Consider the following 20469-nt stretch of genomic DNA (forward strand, 5'->3'; position numbering starts at 1 on the left):
TTAGGTGTGTGGTTTAATGCTCCCTAACCATGTTGGGTTACTTTGGGTTACTTTGGGTTACTTTGGGTTACTTTGGGTTTTACTTTGGGTTACTTTGGGTTACTTTGGGTTACTTTGTGTTACTTTGGGTTACTTTGGGTTACTTTGTGTTACTTTGGGTTACTTTGGGTTACTTTGGGTTACTTTGGGTTACTTTGTGTTACTTTGGGTTACTTTGGGTTACTTTGTGTTACTTTGGGTTACTTTGGGTTACTTTGGGTTACTTTGTGTTACTTTGGGTTACTTTGTGTTTCTTGGGAATCTGTGTACTAGCTTTAGGCTGAGCTGTCATGGTTGTGTCCTTTGACAAGACACTTTACCCTTATTGTTCTGGATGGCATGCAACAGGTCTCCTGTATGTTATTCAGTGAGTTAGTCACCAACTACTACAAGGAGACCCAATGGTCATCTCCAAATAGCCCTGGCTGGGCCACTTTGCAATCTGATAATTGAGACTATTCAAAACCTCAGCAACATCTAGGCTGATAAGATCAGTATTGAAGAAAGAAAAAAATGTAGAAATCTAATTTGTATTCATAACAACAAGAATCCCATTAGAGCAGTGGTGTTGAAATTAAATCAGGACATGTTTTCAGAATGATGGTGACACAAAATCATTTTATGATCATCGGAGCCATGTTTATGTTGATTCTCATAATATAACAAGACTTATAAAATTTAACCTACTTGTCTTTGCTTGTGTGTACAACATCTTCATCTTCATCATCATCTATAGCTTCCCTTGATTGAAGAGATAACGAAAGCTGACTATCAGGGTCATCGTCCTGTTCTCTGTAGTCAGGGCTGGGGGCCAGTTCACCCTGCTCATAAGGGCTACAGTACTAGTACTGTCTGTACGTCAGCTGTACGAAACGAACACCAATGCTCCCGGCAGTTATCAATATAACACGTTTAATTCCCCGGTCGGGCAATAATACGATCAATCAGCACCCTGATAAAAAAAGTTATCATGTTGTAAAGGTATAAACAAATCTACACAACAGACAACAACGTGCTTACCTTTTTACAATACCTCAAAACTCAAAACACGACAAAGCGTATTATACCTCTATAGACAGAAGAGTGAGTGCCAAGGGAGACAACCTATGACCCGGCACATCCAATGCGCCATGCAGGCTTCAGACCACAAATAATTTCCCTATTTGTTTTACCAAAAAAAAAATTGAAATTAAAATATTTCAGAAGTTTGGAAAAAATCTGGTTTTCATATCACGTGTAGAACTATTCAAGCTGAACATACAGTGAGCTGGAAAGTACCCCATGACCGGCATTTAACAAAGATATTTATATTTAAGTGTAACCACCCTACTTTATTGTAGGAAAATCACAAAATATTTCTACTCAAGCCTAATAACTCCCCGTGTCCTGCCTCACAAAAAACATGGAAATGGTGTCAAAACAAAATTCTGCCACTAGATCTAGATTAAATATTGCACTATAAATCTATGCTAAAATTATGGGTCCCCGTGATTTCGTGTACGCCGCACCTGGTCCCGGACCCGATCCCCGTACCAGGAATATCGATATGTTTTTTTTTCTCAACAACGACTTGATGAATAAATCTCAATTTTTTCTTTTAAATCCTGAATAAAATTTCAAAAATTTGACATCTTAAATGAAATGGAAGTTATACCTACAATTTTAGTAATCGTCGATTTACAATTTTCAGGGTGTGATTTTGTGTACGCCGCACTCAACCGTGAAAAATTACGGTTTTTGATTGTTTATTCGTAAACAAGGGTTTATTTTTATGATATTTTCGATTCCATATTTCAAGTAAACCTAGTTCTTGATACAAATATAAGTTGTTGTTTTTTTTTTTTTTGTATTTTTTTGTATTTTTAAAGCATTTTCATCAACAACATATGATGTACATAATAAAATAATTCATTCAAATTCCCTTCCGTTCATCATCATCATCATCATCATCATCATCATCATCATCCTCATCATCTTTCATCCGGACACATTATCATCCAAAAAACACATCATCATCATTATCATTATCCAAACACTTCATCATAATCATCATTATTGTCCAAACACATCATCATCGTATTTCATCCAAATACAAACATCATCATCATCATCATCATCATCATCATCATCCAAACACATGCATCATCATCATCAGGAAAAATTGATATACATGTACCTTTAGTAAAAGGAGAAATTCATTCCTTTTATACATAATAAAATGTTTGATTGCTGGCAAACATACTGGGGGGATCCTGATATCGGCAAATCAATGAGAAAACACATGCCGATTCTGATAACTTTTACCAAAAAAATCATCTGTAATAACAAACAATTAGTCACTGCCTACACACGATTAAGATTAGGAAAATGTCGATTGAATCACTATCTATTTCAGATGAATTTACATGCAGACGGTCTTTGCGAAACTTGCAAAGTACCAGAAACTATCGAACATTATTTATTACAATGTGATCGTTTTTATATACAGAGGCAGAGGCTGTACCGGGATATGGACATACAGCCATCCACACTAACTAATATATTTCAAAATTTATTTGCAGATAATCCCATAAGTTACTACGGCAGTACTCAAATATATTTCAAAGACTGGTATAGCAAATACATTATAAATTACATCTCAATCTCTTAAAAATAACCGCCGAATCGAATTGCTTGTCACGTGCTTTTAAACTTTTTAATATACTATGTAAGACAATACCTGTCCCCAAAATAATGACGAGGGGCACAGGGACCTGTCACATCAAACAGTGGTGCCCTAAATTATAAGGCCACCTTTTAATATTTTAAATATATAATGCCATAATATGGCATGACAACTCTCGAATCATTTTTCACTCATCTTCGTCTCATATGCAACTATCTCGGAAGTAGAACTTCTTCTTATTATTATGTCCTAGAATAGGCCTAGATTTCTTTTTATTATAGTATATATAGGAGGCATATGGCAATTAGGGGTGTGACGTATTACACGGCACACTCATACGCTAATGTCCTCATGCCCCACTCTATCATTTCTGATAAATAACTGTATAGAATAAATAAGGGGGGAGTCGTGATACTGCTGTGACAGTACACACGAACTAAATTAAATAAAGCCCGTATAAATAGGGAGGTATTTTTTCTTTCGATATAGACTTTTTGATAGGGATAACATCATAAGCCTTTCAGTAGGTTTTTTCTTTTCCTCATTGATAGATAGGGTAAATAGAATATTGAATACACTTGGTAACACCGCTGGCGGTTAGCAATTTAAGTCAGCCCAACATGAAGGTGGATAGATAGAAATATACAGGTATGGGTAAGCGATACGAAGTGGCGGTATATGTGGGAGGTGTGTCCTGTCGGTAGGGGATTGCCCAATCACTAGCACACTTCCCATTGTACCCCACAGCAGCCAATCCAGTAGAATATTGACGCACTCGTGTGTTAGAATATATATATGTGTCTCAGATCCCGGTACGGTTAGAAAGAAGTAACGGGAAATGGGTCACAAGGTCAGTCATGTGAAAGTAGGGCGAGCCCACCTGATACAAATTGTTCTTTTTATTCCTATACAGTATAAAAGGGAATTACTCCCTAAGTAAATATATGAACTTAACTACAAAAAGTTTATATTCTAAGTAAATATATATTCACGTAAAGACTCGTGAATACTTCATCGCCTTCATGTTAGGAAAAGTGTTATCATAGTGCTAAAGAATTTGAATTTTTTTTTCGGGGCATTAGATTACTAATAAATACTTTGTACATCGACTAATTTCCTTAAGAAAATAGTCGATATAACTCAGAAATCAAGGTTTCTTTTTATAACAACTAACAACCCTTGATATCCAGCCTGTACCTTCTTTTTTAAAGAACCCAACTTTTTTTTTTCTATAATAAGTGCTCCACACATTAATTCTTCGACCCCCACTAATCCTGTAGTGGACCAGGGGAGACAACTCCCAAGAAATACCGGTCAGGACACTAAATACTAAATGGGTCAATCCCGCCTGGCAATCTATACCTTGTACCTACTGGTATAAGGATACTTATTTTTATAAGATAAAAGTTAAAAATAACATATGAAGATAACTACTCCTGTGGCAGAGGAAATAGTTAAGGAATAATTTTTTGTTCTTCTTTATATCATTTCCACATAATAGCTGGTAATGTTTTATATTTTAGCCAAATTTCTTCAATTCTACTTCATTTACATTAATCTCATAGCATCGTATCTCATCGTTTTTCATCCTTTTTTCATATATATCACACTTTTTAGGCCAGGACACTAAAGGACACAGTCCGCCTGGCAATCATAATATTTAATAACATTGTCTCATCAGAAATATATCAGACAGCTATTCCTGTGGCAGAGGAACTAGTTGAATTTTTTATTTTTATTTTTTTTTTAATATTTTAACTGATACAATTTATACGTAGCTATTACGTAAATATTTAAATAAGCTGGGTACATTAGCCCTCAAGTTACAATAAATTACTTTTATAAGTATTAGACAGCTAAATAATTCTTCCTCCTCCTTTTCATGTTAAATCCTTTGTTTTTCTATTATTAAATTTCTATTGCCGCTTTTTTGCAATTTTCTTATATATGATATAATTTGACACAAATACACTAGTATAAGATAAATACATATATGTAAAACCCGCATACACTATAGGGAAGCCCCGGACCATCTATACCTCTAGCCAAGCCCGGCAAAAGGACAAAGTACTGTACCTTACAGAAGCAGTGACGTCCTCGACTGTCGGGTGTAACTGGTGGCCTTAGACCCGGGGTACATAACAGACACATTATATATTGTCCCTTATTGGAACACCAACATACGACAATAATTTCACTCTTTGAACAAATATATATCTATCTATCGATTTTTTCTCTATAAAGATAACTTATAAATATGTAAAGATAATTTTTTTTTAAACTTAAGTATATAGTAAGCCTCTTTGCTCCCTTTCGGTCGCCGTCCCACGACAAAAAAAAACAAAAAACTATAACGTGGGATATCTTTATACTATCGCAGAGCGACTGGCGTACATGGGCCCGCCCACAACGCCACACCCCCTACCACATTGTTTGGTTGTTTGTCCTCTGTCACAATATTTTCATATTGAAAATACCAGGAATATACATATACTCTCACGAAAAATACGCATTATGGCAACCCTTATAGTTGGTCATTCACAGGCCAAGTATTTTCACAAGTACTTGCGTCCTAGTGATGCCATCTTTGTCATCTCCCGAAGCGGCTATCGAGTTGAAGAGATGTGGGCTGAGATTAAGGGGTTAGTACCTAAGTATGACATTTGCGTCATCCACTGTGGTGCTAACAATCTTGGCCGTGATCCAGTCCCCATCGTCCTGCAGCGGTTTCAGCACCTGTGCGAGAGGATTTGGAAAGTGTCCCCGACTATGCAGATCACACCGAACCTCCACTACATACCCCATCCAACCTTCGCCCGGAACGGAGTTATACAAGAGCAACTACTCAGCAGAGATGGCCTTCATCTAAGCTTTAAGGGCACTGACAGAGTAGTGAACGACATCCTCGCCGGAGTTACATCTATCAGAACAACGCCACCGACCACTACGCTGCCACCAGCCACTACGTCGCCACAAACTTATACGCAGCCATCAGCCACTACGCCACTACCGACAACTACGCCGCCACCAGCCACTACGCCGCCACCAACTACTATGCCTCCATCAGCCACTACACCGCCACCAACTACTACGCAGCCATCAGCCACTACGTCGCCACCAACTTATACGCAGCCATCAGCCACTACGCCGCCACCGACCACTACGCCGCCACCAACTACTATGCCTCCATCAGCCACTACACCGCCACCAACTACTACGCAGCCATCAGCCACTACGCCGCCCCCGACCACTAACGCCAGCAATCACCATACGCTACGAAGCCGCCACCGACCACTACCACAATCATCCCTACTTACTACGACGGCCGCCACCAACTACTACGCAGCCATCAGCCACTACGCCGCCCCCGACCACTACGCAGCAATCAGCCACTACGCCGCCACCGACCACTACGCGCCGCCACCAACTTCCTACCTTTCTGTATTGATTTCCGTGCCAACAACAGCAATTCCTCCTGTAGAACCCACTTACATTCTTGACGATGATCCTGAATTTTGGCCAGAATTACCATCACGTACCACAACTCCATCACAGACGCCAGCACCCGACACTACCACGCCATCACCCGATACCACTACGCCAGCATCCGATACTACCACGCCAGCACCCGATACTACCACGCCATCACCCGATACCACTACGCCAGCATCCGATACTACCACGCCAGCACCCGATACTACCACGCCATCACCCGATACTACCACGCCATCACCCGATACTACCACGCCAGCACCCGATACTACCACGCCAGCATCCGATACTACCACGCCAGCATCCGATACTACCACGCCAGCATCCGATACTACCACGCCATCACCACTCTCCTACTACGCCAGCCACCCCGCTACTAACCCCCCCACTCCCACGCCCTCACCTTATCCTAACCGCCCTCCATCCCCCCCGCCGTCCCCCCTCGCTCCGCTCCTCCTCTCCTTCCCTACTACCCTCCCGCCTCTGTCCTTCCACGAAGTACCTCCCTCCCCCTCTCCTTCCAGGGCCTCCCTCCTCCTCTCGCTACCTCGATAATCGCTCCCTCCCCGTCCTCTACCTCGCCCCCTCTCCCCTCCAGCATCCTGATACTACATCGCCATCACCGATACCACTACGCCAGTATCCGATACTACCACGCCATCACCCGATACTACCACGCCAGCACCCGATACTACCACGCCATCACCTGATACTACCACGCCATCACCCGATACCACTACGCCAGCATCCGATACTACTACGCCATCACCCGATACTACCACGCCAGCACCCGATACTACCACGCCAGCACCCGATACTACCACGCCAGCATCCGATACTACCACGCCAGCACCCGATACTACCACGCCAGCATCCGATACTACCACGCCATCATCCGATACCACTACGCCAGCACCCGATACTACCACGCCATCACCTGATACTACCACGCCATCACCCGATACCACCACGCCATCACCCGATACTACCACGCCATCACCCGATACCACTACGCCAGCATCCGATACTACCACGCCAGCACCCGATACTACCACGCCAGCACCCGATACCACTACGCCAGCATCCGATACTACCACGCCAGCACCCGATACTACTACGCCATCACCTGATACTACCACGCCATCACCCGATACCACTACGCCAGCATCCGATACTTCCACGCCAGCACCCCCGATAATACCACGCCCATCACTCGATACCACTAACTACGCTACTCCATCATCCATATCTACACTCCGCCATCACCCGAACCACTACGCTAAGCATCCGTATCCACCACGGCCAGCATCCGATACTACCACGCCACTCACCTGATTACTAACTACCACGCCATACCCGATACACCACGCCATCACCGATAAACCACCCCACTACGGACGCCAGCAATCCTATACTACCACGCCTTCCCCCGAACCACTACGCTGAGCACATCCTATACCACCACGCCAGCATCCGATACACCAACGCCATCACCACCTGATCTACCACGTCCATCAACCCGATCATACCCACTCCATCACCTCTATACCACTATACGCCAGCATCCGATACTACCACGCCATCACCTTGATACTACCACTACATCACCCGATACTACCACGGCCCACATCCGAATACCCGCCACACCCGATACCACTACGCCAGCATCCGATACTACCACGCCAGCACCCGATACTACCACGCCATCACCCGATACTACCACGCCAGCACCCGATACCACTACGCCAGCATCCGATACTACCACGCCAGCATCCGATACTACCACGCCATCACCCGATACTACCACGCCATCACCCGATACCACTACGCCAGCATCCGATACTACCACGCCAGCACCCGATACTACCACGCCATCACCCGATACTACCACGCCATCACCTGATACTACCACGCCATCACCCGATACTACCACGCCAGCACCCGATACCACTACGCCAGCATCCGATACTACCACGCCAGCACCCGATACTACCACGCCATCACCCGATACTACCACGCCAGCACCCGATACTACCACGCCATCACCTGATACTACCACGCCATCACCCAATACCACTACGCCAGCACCCGATACTACCACGCCAGCACCCGATACTTTACCACGCCATTACCCGATACCACTACGCCAGCATCCGATACTACCACGCCATCACCCGATACCACTAATTAAAGGTAAGTGAGATTTTAGTGGATCTTTCAGATAATAGACCGTCACTATGTAAGCCAGTCGAAACAAAGCGTTTCTGGATGGATAACGATAAAAGTACAATAAGTTTTAAAGAAAAAAAAAAGATATTTTAATGGATAAAAAGATCTGTGGAAATACCATGTGCTACGTTCAAGACATTCTGAAAAAACAGTTTCCCCATATAAACGGTATGCAAGATACAGGGTACGCACCAGTTTTGAAAAACGGTAAGTGGGATTATGCATTGCGAATGGAACCAACTACGGCAGCAGCAGCACAAATCCATCATACAGGTGAGGACCATTGGGTAGTATCAGTAAAAGAGGTAGATGGTAGCGAAGTATATATACTTGATAGTTTGATAGGTAATACTAAACATAAGGGCCATTTGTCAGCTTCTTTAGAAATGCAGGTATCATCAACGTATTGGGAAAATAGGAAAATTTTGAAAACGATTTTACCTAACGTACATCAGCAGACAAATGAGATTGACTGTGGAATTTTCGCTTTTGCTAACCTAGTAGAATTTTGCTTTAATGGGTTCAACGGGAATGAGGATTTAGAATTCGATACTGATTGTATAAGACGTCATCTAGTTGAATGCATTTGACATGGTAGATTTTCAAAATTTCCAAGGAAAAAATAAGTAAATATAGGAAAAAGAAGAACTCTCAAACTTTATCCTTTGATATTTTTATGGATTGTGAATCCGAGGGATGTCATCTTTCTAACGTATATGACGATATGGTTACTTGTGACGCTGGCTGTAACAGATGGTTTCATAATAGATGTGTTAGTGATAAGTCAGGTTTACATTTTTCAAAGGATAGTTTTGTTTGGCATTGCAGTAAATGTTCGTAGGCAAGTAATTAGATGTATGCTTGGTCTTAAAAATGGTGATAAGTTATACCGCTTATAGCTGCCTTCTTTCAGGTTATTCTTCCCAACGGCAGTTGATTATCATTACAGTATTGTAGTAGTTAACACTATTTTGAAGATATCGTTATCATAATGAAAAAATATCATTGTTATGTAAAGATATCATTGTTATGTAAAGATATCATTGTTATGTAAAGATATCATTGTTATGTAAAGATATCATTGTTATATAAAGATATTATGTAAATATATCATTTTTGTGTAAAGATATATATGTAAAGATATTATTGTTATGTGCCGCGGTGGCCGAGTGGTTAAGGTGTCCCGACACTTTAACACTAGCCCTCCACCTCTGGGTTGCGAGTTCGAAACCTACGTGGGGCAGTTGCCAGGTACTGACCGTAGGCCGTAGGTTTTTCTCCGGGTACTCCGGCTTTCCTCCACCTCCAAAACCTGGCACGTCCTTAAATGACCCTGGCTGTTAATAGGACGTTAAACAAAAACAAACCAAAAATCATTGTTATGTAAAGATATTATGTAAATATATCATTTTTGTGTAAAGATATATATGTAAAGATATCATTGTTATGTAAATATATCATTGTTATGTAAAGAAATCATTGTTATGTAAAGAAATCATTGTTAAGTAAAGATATCATTGTTATGTAAATATATCATTGTTATGTAAAGTTAACTCCGTTTATAGCTTCAATTCAGTTCAATGTACGTGTAGATAGGCCAACTCATTATTTATCATTTAATAAATATTATTTTTGAAGATATCATTATCATGTATATTTATTTGATCATTATTTATCATTTAATAAATATCATTTTTGAAGATACCATTATCATGTATATTTATTTGATCATTATTTATCATTTAATAAATATCATTTAGGAGGATATCATTATATTTATTTGATCATTATTTCTTTTTAAAAGATATTTCTTGTTAGGAAATTAACTCAGATGAAGTTAAGACTATTTCTCTGTGGAGCGTCATGGATATTTAGTCAGATGGAGTTCAGATTATATTTCTGTGGGGCTTCATGGAAATTTAGTCAGATGAAGTTAAGACTATTTCTCTGTGGGGCTTCATGGAAATTTAGTCAGATGAAGTTAAGACTATTTCTCTGTGGGGCTTCATGGAAATTTAGTCAGATGAAGTTTAGACTATTTCTCTGTCGGGCTTCATGGATATTTAGTCAGATGAATTAAGACTATTTCTCTGTGGGGCTTCATGGAAATTTAGGCAGATGAAGTTTAGACTATTTCTCTGTGGGGCTTCATGGAAATTAAGTCAGATGAAGTTTGACTATTTTTTCTGTGGATTTCTATCGAAATTTAGTCAAATGAAGCTATGACTTTTTTTCTGTGGAGCTTTATCAAACTTTAATCAGATTATGAATTTTCTGGAAAGAAACTTGCAGCAAACTTGCCTAGAATCACAGGAACTTGATATTATGATACATGTATAAGAATTTTGGGTTGAGAATTTGTACCAAGTCCCTGTGTATAGAACTCATACACATCACATGATAAGGCATCCTAAGACCCTTTGGAGTGTATAATTTTTGGTTGTATAATGTGGTACATATTTTTAGATTTCTTACTTGAATTTATACAATATTTGAAATTTTATGTTTAATTTAACTTTTGAATTCAATTTTTTTAAAAAAAAAACCTAAATAATACTGATTTGTTAAATTTAAAGAGTGAAAACAATACTTGAAACATTTATGGTGATTAGGGATTGATGAAGATTTTCTTTTGTTTGACAGGGACTCAACCCGGGCTTGGCTATTGGTGAAATCAAGAAGATGCTCGCACAATACAACAATAAAGCATGATGGGTCACCGTGGGCGACGAAGTACAACTTAACAGTGTAACAGATTACAGAGAGTGATGCTGTCCCAGCTTCAGCAGCAATACCTTACAGACTTTATGGCTGTGTTATAACTACTCTGACTTTTCGTACTGATAACTTCTGATTGATAACAAGAACACAAGGGACTTGTATTCTATAAAAGCTATTCCGGGTGCTTGCTCAGGCTTTGGTCTGTAAAAACTTTTCTAAGACCAGCTTTTCATACACTTATAAAACTAGAAGGAAGTTGTAAGGTCTACATGAATTCAAGGTCAAATTATATTTGATTTAGGAAATACTGATATATCTTTCTGTTAGAATCTGATCAGAATTATTTGAAATGTAAATCTTTAAATACAGTCTAGAGAAAGCTTAAGGTACAATACCTTGAACTGTAAAACCATTATCATCGGGGTTTTACTTTCGCTTATTTAGTGGGTGATCTTGGTACATGAATTTCAATTTATCAATTTGGTCAATTTATTAAAAGGTTTGAAGTACTTACATGAAGATAATCTTCATCCACAGATTTTTGTCCCCGCTAACTAGTGTTTTTGAAGAAGACCACAAAACTATGAAAACATTTGATTTTACAGTCTGGCTAATATCATAAATGATAAATCGGTAAATTAATGCATTTTAAGCATTTTTCAGCTAAATTGAATTTGTTATTGTTTTAGAAATTATGCATCTCTCGAATTTGTATTTATTTATACACTGGTTTTATTTCTGAGAGAAATCTTTGTAATATTATTTTGAATAAAGAGTTTATTATATGATTAATCTTAAAACTGAATGGAGTTGTTTGTAACCCATTATCATCGGATTCCAGTACATGTCAAGAACACTGTCCTTAAACAACCTTATACACTATTTCTTGGTCAAAGTTCCAGTACATGTCAAGAACGCCGTCCTTAAACAACCTTATACACTATTTCTTGGTAGGTCCAGTACATGTCAAGAACGCCGTCCTTAAACAACCTTATACATATTTCTTGGTAGTTCCAGTACATGTCAAGAACACTGTCCTTAAACAACCTTATACACTATTTCTTGGTCAAAGTTCCAGTACATGTCAAGAACGCCGTCCTTAAACAACCTTATACACTATTTCTTGGTAGGTCCAGTACATGTCAAGAACGCCGTCCTTAAACAACCTTATACAATATTTCTTGGTAGGTACAGTACATGTCAAGAATGCCGTCCTTAAAAACCTTATACACTATTTCTTGGTAGGTCCAGTACATGTCAAGAACGCCGTCCTTAAAAAACCTTATACACTATTTCTTGGTAGTTCCAGTACATGTCAAGTACGCCATCCTTAAACAACCTTATACACTATTTCTTGGCAGTTCCAGTACATGTCAAGTACGCCTTCCTTAAAAAACCTTATACACTATTTCTTGGTAGTTCCAGTACATGTCAAGAACGCCATCCTTAAACAACCTTATACACTATTTCTTGGTAGTTCCAGTACATGTCAAGTACGTCGTCCTTAATCAACCTTATGCACTATTTCTTTGTAGTTCCAGTACATGTCAAGAACGCCGCCCTTAAAAACCTTATACATTATTTCTTGGTAGTTCGAGTACATGTCAAGTACGCCGTCCTTTAAAACCTTATACACTATTTCTTGGTAGTTCGAGTACATGTCAAGTACGCCGTCCTTAAACAACATTATACACTATTTCTTGGTAGTTCCAGTACATGTCAAGAACGCCGTCCTTAAACAACCTTATACACTATTTCCATGTAGTTCCAATACATGTCAAGAACGCCGTCCTTAAACAACCTTATACACTATTTCTTGGCAGTTCGAGTACCTGTCAAGTACGCCGTCCTTTAAAACCTGATACACTATTTCTTGGTAGTTCGAGTACATGTCAAGAACGCCGTCCTTAAAAACCATATACACTATTTCTTTGTAGTTCCAGTACATGTCAAGTACGCCGTCCTTAAACAACATTATACACTATTTCTTGGTAGTTACAGTACATGTCAAGTACGCCGTCCTTAAACAACCTTATACACTATTTCTTGGTAGTTCCAGTACATGTCAAGAACGCCGTCCTTAATCAACCTGATGCACTATTTCTTGGTAGTTCCCTTCAGTCTTCTGGATTGGAAAAGGTCACATGTAAAATATGGTGAAAAGTCTTTGAAAATCTTCAGTTTCTGCCTGTAGGTACAGTTTACGTGTGCTAATGAACTTTGAACTATATTTAAGGTCAAAGGATCAATCTGTTTGAAAAACTAGTAATCACGTGACCTGTGGTACTCCTTTAGGGTTTCGTAAAATTTCCTAATATTAATGACTTGGCACTATTTTATTATAACGGGCAAAATGCACTCGCAGCTGGCAAGATTTGTCTTTAGTTGCATAAGACCTAGAGTTTTAATAGCATGTCGGAGGGTGTATATACTGAAGATCTTGTACAAGAGAAACAGCTGAGATATAAGTCTTTGAATGAATGAAGATTTAGTAGTCTTACAATACAGGTTCTGTCAACATGAAAATAACTGGGAGATTAAGTGGTCTCTATATACAGGTTCTGTCATTATTAATGGGAAGTGAAGTGGTCTCTCAATACAGGTTCTGTCAACATGAAAATAACTGGGAGATTAAGTGGTCTCTATATACAGGTTCTGTCAACATAACTAGGAGATTAAGTGGTCTCTAAACACAGGTTCTGTCAACATTACTGGTAAGTGAAGTGGTCTCTCAATACAGGTTCTGTCAACATGAAAATAACTGGGAGATTAAGTGGTCTCTATATACAGGTTCTGTCAACATAACTAGGAGATTAAGTGGTCTCTAAACACAGGTTCTGTCATTATTACTGGGAAGTGAAGTGGTGTCTCAATACAGGTTCTGTCAACATGAAAATAACTAGGAGATTAAGTGGTCTCTATATACAGGTTCTGTGAACATAACTGGGAGATTAAGTGGTCTCTAAATACAGGTTCTGTCAACATTACTGGGAAGTGAAGTGTCTTCTCAATACAGGTTCTGTAAACATAACTGGGAGATAGAGAAGTCTCGCAACACAGGTTCTGTTGATATAACTGGAAGATTATGTGGTCTCTATATACAGGTTCTGTCAATATAACAGGAAGATTAAGTGGTCTCTATATACAGGTTCTGTAAACATAACTTGGAGATTAAGTGGTCTCTATATACAGGTTCTGTCAACATAACTGGGAGATTAAGTGCTCTCTAAATACAGGTTCTGTTAATATAACTGGAAGATTATGTGGTCTCTATATACAGGTTCTGTCAACATAACTGGGAGATTAAGTGGTCTCTCAATACAGGTTCTGTTAACATAACTGGAAGGTTAAGTGGTCTCTAAATACAGGTTCTGTCAACATAACTAGGAGATTAAGTGATCTCTATATACAGGTTCTGTAAACATAACTTGGAGATTAATTGGTCTCTCAATGCAGGTTCTGTTAGCATAATTGGGAGATTAAGTGATCTCTATACACAGGTTTTGTCACCATAACTGATATTTAGTGGTCTCTCAACACAGGTTCTGTTAATATAACTGGGATATTAAGTTGTCTCTCAACACAGGTTCTTTCAACACAACTGAGAGATTAAGTGGTCTCCAAACACAGGTTCTGTCACCATAACTGAGATTTAGATGTCTCTCAACACAGGTTCTGTCAATATGATTGATATTAAGTGGTCTCTATATACAGGTTCTGTCTACGTTACTTGGAAGTGAAGTGGTCTCTCAATGCAAGTTCTGTCAACAATACTAGGAGATTAAGTGGTTTCTCAACACCGGTTCTGTCAACATAACTGGGAAGTGAAGTGGTCTCTAAATACAGGTTCTGTCAACATAACTGAGAGATTAAGTGGTCTCTCAACACAGGCTCTGTCAAGATAAATTGGAGATTAAGTGGTCTCTAAATACAGGTTCTGTCAACATAACTGGGATATTAGGTGGTCTCTCAATACAGGTTCTGTCAACATAGCTGGGAGGTTAAGTGGTCTCTAAATACAGGTTCTGTCAACATAACTGGGAGGTTAAGTGGTCAGGCAATACAGGTTCTGTTAATATAACTGGAAGATTATGTGGTCTCTATATACAGGTTCTGTCAACATAACTGAAAGATTAAGTGGTCTCTCAATACAGGTTCTGTTAACATAACTGGGAGATTAAGTGGTCTCTAAATACAGGTTCTGTCAACATAACTGGGATATTAGGTGGTCTCTCAATACAGGTTCTGTCAACATAGGTGTGAGGTTAAGTGGTCTCTAAATACAGGTTCTGTCAACATAACTGGGAAGTGAAGTGGTCTCTCAATACAGGTTCTGTTAACATAACTGGGAGGTTAAGTGGTCTCTATATACAGGTTCTGTCAACATAACTGGGAGGTTAAGTGGTCTCTAAATACAGGTTCTGTCAACATAACTGGGAGGTTAAGTGGTCTCTAAATACAGGTTCTGTCAACATAACTGGGAAGTGAAGTGGTCTCGCAATACAGGTTCTGTTAATATAACTGGGAGGTTAAGTGGTCTCTATATACAGGTTCTGTCAACATAACTGGGAGGTTAAGTGGTCTCTATATACAGGTTCTGTCAACATAACTGGGAGATTAAGTGGTCTCTAAATACAGGTTCTGTCAACATAACTGGGAGGTTAAGTGGTCTCTCAATACAGGTTCTGTCAACATAAATGGGAGATTATGTGGTCTCTCAATACAGGTTCTGTCAACATAACTGGGAGATTAAGTGGTCTCTCAATACAGGTTCTGTTAACATAACTGAGAGGTTAAGTGGTCTCTCAATACAGGTTCTGTCAACATAACTGGGGGATTAAATGGTCTCTCAATACAAAGTCTGTATCTGTATCTAAAATAAATATATCTCTATTTTAAATAGATATATATTAGCTGTTCATCTATAAAATAGAGATTTATTTGTTTTCTTTAAATAAATAAATATATATTTTAAATATAGATATCTATCTTTAATTACCGAAATCTTAATTAGATAGTTAAAAACACAAACTGCTTGTCATAGTTTTAATATTAGTATTGCTTCAGTCAACATAGCAATAACTGAGATGAGTTTAATTTTACGTCATAGGCTGGAAAAAAATATTGAGAAAATAGTAGATAAAGAAATACTTCATTGTTGGGAAAAAAATGAAAAAAAAATAATCTTATCTGAAAATTGTCTTCCTTAGTTTGGTCACCCTAGTTCTGTAGCTCACCGCTAGGGGCGCATGCTAATATCATCCGGGCTCTTCGTTCTTATCAGTCATATGATCCACTCGAGTGTCATATGATCAGGTGATAGCGAGGCTGGGGGTGGTTGTTGGTTTGGCGCATGAAGAGTCAAGACTGAAGTTGAATTCATCACCAGGTAAAAACCAGATAATGTATTTTTTTCATTGAAATATTTGATGGAATGAAACATGATTAGTTTAGTAAATGTTTGTCTCGGTGCCAATTAATGTTAAGCCACAAAGTGGGTTCGGTTTATCCGAAACGAAAGTAGCTGACAATTCAGTAGCCTAAAATCAGAAAATTGGATACTTTTTAATGGAAATCGTTTCATTTCTACCAAGTTGATGAAGTATCAATTCCTTTTCTGCAAAGAACATTATATCCATTTCAACTTTCATTTGTGTACTTTTCTTTCGTATTAGGAAATACGTGTTTCTATTTATAGACTTGCAGTAACAGTCAGGGAATTCCCCTTGACTTCAAAAAAGAGTTTTTACCTGCCAGGACGTAGTCCGAGAGAGGTATAGTCATGGGCCGCATTTTTTTTTGGCAAAGTTTGTCTTTCGCCAACGATTTGAGCTTTCTAAGTACCTACAGAGAACAATTGATGAAATACAAAGCTAGATCTATTATGCTAATCTTGAGTTGAGAAGTTTGTCGTGACATTGTCTTAATTCATTAGCGAGTAATTAGGTAAAACTTTTATTTGTGTTACTATAAATGAGCATTACTCTACACAGGGCATCCAGTTTACCCTTGACTTTTAGCAATTTCAGAAGTCAAATCACTATTTCTGAGGAATCTGTAGGGTCAGAACATGTCAAATTAGAACGAATATTCATACCCTGCCTACACTACTCTCCGGCAGGGTATGAAGTCCCTCCCATTGCCGATAGTGTAGCAAGCCCCGATGTGATTCACATCGGGCAGTATTAAGCTGTGGTTAAAATTTTCTCGCATAAAAAACATGTAAATTGATGATTCTGGTATCTATTATCAATATTCAAATCACAAACCTGCACATTACGTCAATTGTTTAACAATAAATAGTAAAATCCAAAACGAGCAAGACACACAGATCTATCGGTTCAAACATACCGCCATCTTTGATACAAGTGTAAAGGTCAATTTCCTTATAAGAAAATCAAAATAAATTAATGCTAATGAGATTTCCCGCATGATTTCAACAGAAAAACAGATTCAGAGTTATATACCTTGGTTAGGAAGGTCAATTCATTCTGAAATTATTTAATTAAGCAAGGTAAGATACGCTTTCTTCACAAGAGTTACAAAACAGTGGTTAGATATCTCTGATATTGTATTTAGTTATCGTAGTAGCTTCATCCATATATATGGATCATGGGTTCCATATTTAGGTTAGAATCCTCGCGAGAGTTCTTCGAGAAGTATCATGGTGGATCACAGAGACAACTCTGAGCAGTATGATATCGGAATATGCGAATTAAAGATTTCTAGATTAGACAGTAGACTAATACATTGCAAAATTGTATTAGAAATGTTTAATTAAACAAACTATTACTCCAAAGTTAAACGATATCCGCTATTTGTAGCATTTTTGAGGTTCACCGTTTCTGCTACATTACAACCAATGGGAGGGAATCGTAACTCTGACGACGACCATCTGTCAGAAATTGTCCGTCCGTCGTCCAGAGCTAAGTTATCGCAGCTAATGTCAAATAGACATGTCCCTTTCAAACCTAAGAGTCGGCTCTTAATTTGGGGAGTCAAAAATATACTCTCTGCTACATATAAACTATGTACATACTATGTAGAGAAGGTATCACTGCTAGGGGCCCACAGGCGGGGTATGCTATTGAAGAACAGGTCCCCTGTATTATAAACCTCTCTAGGGGCCCACAGGCGGGTTATGCTATTGAGGAACAGGTCCCCTGTATTATAAACCTCTCTAGGGGCCCACAGGCGGGTTATGCTATTGAGGAACAGGTCCCCTGTATTATAAACCTCTCTAGGGGCCCACAGGCGAGGTATGCTATTGAGGAACAGGTCCCCTGTATTATAAACCTCTCTATGGGCCCACAGGCGGGGTATGCTATTGAGGAAAAGGTCCCCTGTATTATAAACCTCTCTAGGGGCCCACAGGCCGGGTATGCTATTGAGGAACAGGTCCTCTGTATTATAAACCTCTGTGGTCACACGCACTCGAAAGTGTGGAGTCATGATATAATTTGTCCCTCATTAATTGTGTCAGTTTCCATGTGCGAACAACCATTCATAAAGCCTAACAGGGATAACACGTTGATATGTAAAGCATGAGCGCTTTCATTATACAAATGTATATCATAATACGTGTATAATATCATTTTCATATATTGTATCGGACACTAAACTTTTGATATAAAGTCTATATGTGTTATGTACAGCCATCACAAGGACATTGTTTACTTTTAATTATATATATATACAGTTGTATATATAATTTGTCAAATAGTAATAACAATACATACAAGTAAACTGTCAAATTTTTTGAGGCAATCTGTGCCCTTTATCAAGATACAAGTAAATTATAAACGATCACATATAGACACAGAACATAAAACAGTTCCACAAACTTAGTAGATAAGCCACGAACAATATCGTAATGTTTATGAAGATGATCCCCTCTGTCAATAAATAATTCACAGAAGGCCTGATTGTGATTAATTAGAAAACGTCTTATATATAAATAATTCTAACACGATTCGTTTGCAATGCGTGTTTTGATTGGTTGCGGACCGACTTCACATAACGGTTGAGCCCGTAGAAACACATCAACTTTGACTTTGTTGAAATGCACATGTCGTTATGCATACTGCGTAAATCCAAATTTGTCTTTAAATCTTCGGAAACAGGACTTTCACAACTATCCAAATACACCGCTTCGTCAACATACAGACCGAACTCTCGCCAGTATGGGCTTGGCCAATTGACCGACTTTGATAGCTTCTCTCTGATTGGTCAATCTGCCACAGTATGACACGTCACTAGCGGAGGTCACAGAGTACTTAACAGCGTACTTGTAGCGCTGTAAAACAATGTTTCTAAATATATGCGATAGTAAAAACCTAACGGTCTCGAGTTCAAACCAAATTTCATGTTCTAATCACCAGTATAGCCACTCAAAACAACATACTATCCCCTAAATATATAAACATTTCTGTCGGTAACAGGCTGTTTAATGTTCATTGTCAGGGATGCATTGATACATATATAAAACAATTACTTAGAAACACGAGTGGCGAAGGTATATATACATGTATATATATTTCTAATAAGAGAAACACTTTGTGCGCCATTTATATAAATCCCGAGGGTCTTTCCCCACCCCCAGGGACTTAGTTACTTTGTTATTAGCTCACCTGGTCCGAAGGACCAAGGTGAGCTTATGCCATACCGTGGTGTCCGTCGTCCGTCGTCCGTCGTCTGTCGTCCGTCCGTCCGTCAACAATTGACTTCTTCTTCATAACCACTGATCAGAATTTGACCAAATTTGGTCAGAAGCATCCCTATGGGTAGGGGACTCAAAATTGTACAAATGATGGGGCTGACCCCCCAGGGGTCTGAGGGGCGGGGCCAAAAGGGGTCATTTTGGCTACATTGATATAAACGACTTCTTCTCTGAAACCGAGCAAAGGATATTGCTCCTATTTGTCTGGAAGTATCACTATTGGGTGGGGATTCAAAATTGTACAAATGGTGGTGCTGACCCCCAGGGGCCTGAGGGGCGGGGCCAAAAGGGGTCAATTTGGCTATATTGATATAAACGACTTCTTCTCTGAAACCGAGCAAAGGATATTGCTCCTATTTGTCTGGAAGCATCACTATGGAGTGGGGACTCAAAATTGTACAAATGGTGGTGCTGACCCCCTAGGGGCCTGAGGGGCGAGGCAAAAATGGGTCAATATAGCTATATTGATATTAACGACTTCTTCTCTGGAACCGAGCAATGGATATCACTCATATTTGCCTGGTAGCATCACTTTGGGGTGGGGATTCAAAATTGTACAAATGATGGGACTGACCCCCTAGGGGCCTGAGGGGCGGGGGCCAAA

The 20469-nt window shown here is 39.3% G+C and overlaps 2 protein-coding genes and 1 long non-coding RNA gene across 6 annotated transcripts in view; 1 reads left to right on the forward strand and 2 right to left on the reverse strand.

Annotated features, from left to right (window-relative positions):
* Positions 1-1015, reverse strand: part of LOC117314775 — a 35404-nt gene extending 34389 nt beyond the window's left edge. The window contains exon 1 of the long non-coding RNA XR_004529593.1: positions 727-1015. This is a non-coding gene — a long non-coding RNA (uncharacterized LOC117314775). The remainder of the gene's footprint in view (positions 1-726) is intronic.
* LOC117314740 overlaps positions 1-20469 on the reverse strand; it is a gene marked incomplete in the record, with an annotated part of 896274 nt that overhangs the window by 317384 nt on the left and 558421 nt on the right.
* The window catches only part of LOC117314739, a 439277-nt gene continuing 435267 nt past the window's right edge, over positions 16460-20469 (forward strand). For 2 of the 4 annotated variants that reach the window (XM_033868829.1, XM_033868830.1), the window contains exon 1: positions 16460-16535. The gene's annotated coding sequence lies outside the window, so the exon portion shown is untranslated. The remainder of the gene's footprint in view (positions 16536-20469) is intronic. The other 2 variants (XM_033868827.1, XM_033868828.1) reach the window with 1 other exon arrangement.

Source organism: Pecten maximus, chromosome 16 (assembly GCF_902652985.1).
Source record: "Pecten maximus chromosome 16, xPecMax1.1, whole genome shotgun sequence".
NCBI lineage: Eukaryota > Metazoa > Mollusca > Bivalvia > Pectinida > Pectinidae > Pecten > Pecten maximus.